We start from the raw sequence: 3,094 nt of genomic DNA on the forward strand, positions 1-3,094 counted from the left end.
ACACCATGCTCCACAAGCTACTGTTCAACAACACAATCACAAACTCCATTTCTGTTTACGAGGTGCTTCAAAATCAGCTCTGCTAATTGTTACTGTGAGTAAGGTTGGTCAATTCCTATTGTGAGAAAACTAAAATAATTGTTGGGCTGCTGTGAGCCCTGCATTCCTCCAGAGAATACATGGCTGAAAAAAACTAGAGTCTACTTGCCTAGAGCGTCTATAGCAGTTCTGCATAGCTGTAATGCAGATGTTATGCTAAAATGCTGATTTAAATATTGATAACGCTTACTACATTCAATATCTTCATTTAGCATGTACCAGTGAGATTTAGAACTAAACACAAATGCATGCAAATAGAAATACACTACGGGAAAACTTTAACTCAGACCCTATAATAGTCATTTATGGTCAGATGGATCAGAGGGTTCGCAGTTTACAATAAGTTACTTCTGAGGGGAACGTGAGTGTGTAGACCAGACGAGTCATGGATCAGTCATGGAAATCCATCCGGTGGTTTTTGAGACTCCAAACCACAAATCTGAACCTTATGCTGAAGGAAAAGGAGAAAAAGGCAAAGTCATCAAAGTCTGGGATTCACCCTCTAAGTAAAGTTTACATTTCTCTCAATGTTTCTGACCTGAATGCAGTTCTAAGTACACTCATAGGTTCAAACAATACTAGTTTACTGCTGATGTCGATGTCGGTCAAAATGCTGTTTCCCAACATGCATTTTGCTTTGACGACATGAACGTGCACACTCTGTATCTGAAAGTTTTGACCTTCTCACAAACTTGTTTTAACTTTAAATAAAAGTAGCTGAAGTTGCCCCCGAGGGCTTAACACTCCAGATATCAACTGACCGCAAGCAAAAACCTTCAAACTAGCGAAGGTAATATCAGAACCTGTGTAACACTGAACAGAGACTGAGGCAAGTTTTTACTAGTCTTACATTCTGGGCAGTGTTCAAGGGCTTTATTTGAATATTTGCTAGTGTGAATCAGACCAGGAAAGGAACTGAGCACTAAATACATAAAACTCTTTCCTTTGATTGCTCAGGGCTACCTGGAAGTTCCAATGCCACGGACACCTACGGCCCTTTTGCAAAAGCAACGAAGCAAAGTCAGTCCTAATCTGATGACATGACCCGGTTGGCTCCTAGCCTATGTTGTGGATGAAGTCAGCCTGGAGAGAGCAGATGACTTGCCGATTTTCTTCAGCTTGACTTTACATTTCCGCCTAATGTTCACTTCACAGCTGAACTGAATGAGCAAGGAGTCAAGGGGATGATACAATTTCCTGTAGGCCCAACAAAAGCTGGTATGGAAGAAATATGTGGGAGAAGATACCACCCTGTGGCCTACAGCTATGCATTGCACGGGCAGCCTCCAGCAGGTTAAGTGAGCAACACTTAATGGGCATAGATTTGTAACATTTGTAACAGGGCTATGAGGAGACTACTGGTGGTAGGAGAGTTCTGTTGCATACTAGGGTTTTCAAGCTTGCATGTGCAGGTTTCTTTTCGTTAAAATGACCCTTAAGTGAAACCGAATCCCACTTGGACAACAGCAAAGCGTGGAAAATGGTCCACATTTTGAAGGAGGAGGGTGAAAAAAAAAGAGTAGGAGGATTTATTTTTTAATGTGAGTCGTGGGGTGCAGACAGGATGCAAAATCCAGCAAACATGGGGGATAGCTGAGTAATTAGGAAAGCAGATGTTCCTGTGGTATTCAAGCCCCCACTCCTTTACTGTTCATTTTCTTTCCCAAGAAGAGAAAACTAGTTTTAGAGACCGATCTGAGGTCATTCCAAAGCTGATTACTTTTTTTCGAATGATATGCATGTAGTGGAAAAAAATCTGTGTACTTAGGAGGCTTTTCCATGCCACAGGGGGTTGGATGCCATCCAAAGAAAACAGCAACACCTCAGCCGTTCTGTGCCCATGCCTGGCTTATTAGATGTGAAGGAAAAATCAGCATCACTTTTGCCAGGAGCTAGTCGTTTTCTTGCAAAATCCAATAAAGGAATACTAGCTTACTACAACTACACGAGTCAGAGCGGCCGAGAACATACAACTTTAATGATCTCCGCAGAGAGAAAGCAACTTTAGAGTACTTTTGCTCTGTATCCCAGATTGTTGGTGTGTGGTATTTTCTTTAGGCCAACCCCGCAGTATGGTATCCCCACGTGATGTTGCCCACTGTAAGCAGTCTTTGCTGCTGCAACACTTCCATCACTAAAGTTCCGCTGCACTTCACTAACTTGTCTTTAAATCTCCGGTGGATGTGGCAAAAAAGCGTCGCTTTTTAAACGAAAAGTTAAAACGACAGAGAGCATGTAAAAGCCATACCTTCAATTTCTGATAAATCCACAAGTTTGCGACCACATTAATCCGCTGTTGTGCGTGTATAGATCCAAGGTCCGGCTTGGGAATCCTGCAGGGCGATGCAAATGCAGACAAATGTAATCCAGCCTGGTTTTTGTCCCCTTGACTCTTTTTTTTTCTTGAGTCTTCTTCCACAGAGAAAGGAAAGAGAGAAAAAAAGTTACAGCAAGATTAGCCGTGTCCAACTTTTTTTCCCCTCCCCTCTCTGCTGATCCCAAGTGTCTTTCTCCCTCTCTCGCCTCCTCTTTGCTTTCTCTGTTGTCTGTCTCTCGGTTTCTTATTACTTTTTTCCTCCCCTTGGTCTCTGTCTATTCCTCCAGCCTGTCTCTCTTCCAGTCTCCCTCCAACACACCCCCTCCTTCACCTCTCCTCTCCTCTTTCTCCCTGCTCTCTCCCTCTCTCTTTGGGAGATCTCTCTCAAACATGTGGTGACATCACCTTGTCCACAAGGCTGGAAAATAAGCCCTGGGCATCTCTCTAATCTTTCTGGCAAGCTATTCCAGGCCTCTCTACCCTCTCTTTACCCTCTACCCCCATCATCTCCATCTCCCCCTCACCTCTTACTATTTGATTCATGACATACCAGAGAGCAAAAAAAAAAAAAAAAAAAACCAGGCTTGCCTCAATTCTGCCTGGGTTAAAGCGTTGTATTAGGAAAAGAAATACAGATTAGGCTCTCCTGGTTGGTGCATTATGGAGAGCAATTTACTC

The 3,094-nt window shown here is 43.1% G+C and overlaps 1 protein-coding gene across 4 annotated transcripts in view; it reads right to left on the reverse strand.

Annotated features, from left to right (window-relative positions):
* The window catches only part of col16a1 (collagen, type XVI, alpha 1), a 78,537-nt gene extending 75,792 nt beyond the window's left edge, over positions 1-2,745 (reverse strand). For 2 of the 4 annotated variants that reach the window (XM_039605440.1, XM_039605441.1), the window contains exon 1: positions 2,348-2,744. The gene's annotated coding sequence lies outside the window, so the exon portion shown is untranslated. Of the gene's footprint in view, positions 1-447; positions 551-2,347 lie in introns of all 4 variants that reach the window. The other 2 variants (XM_039605439.1, XM_039605438.1) reach the window with 2 other exon arrangements.
* Between the last annotated feature and the right edge of the window lie 349 nt (positions 2,746-3,094).

This window comes from Oreochromis aureus, linkage group 22 (genome assembly GCF_013358895.1).
Source record: "Oreochromis aureus strain Israel breed Guangdong linkage group 22, ZZ_aureus, whole genome shotgun sequence".
NCBI lineage: Eukaryota > Metazoa > Chordata > Actinopteri > Cichliformes > Cichlidae > Oreochromis > Oreochromis aureus.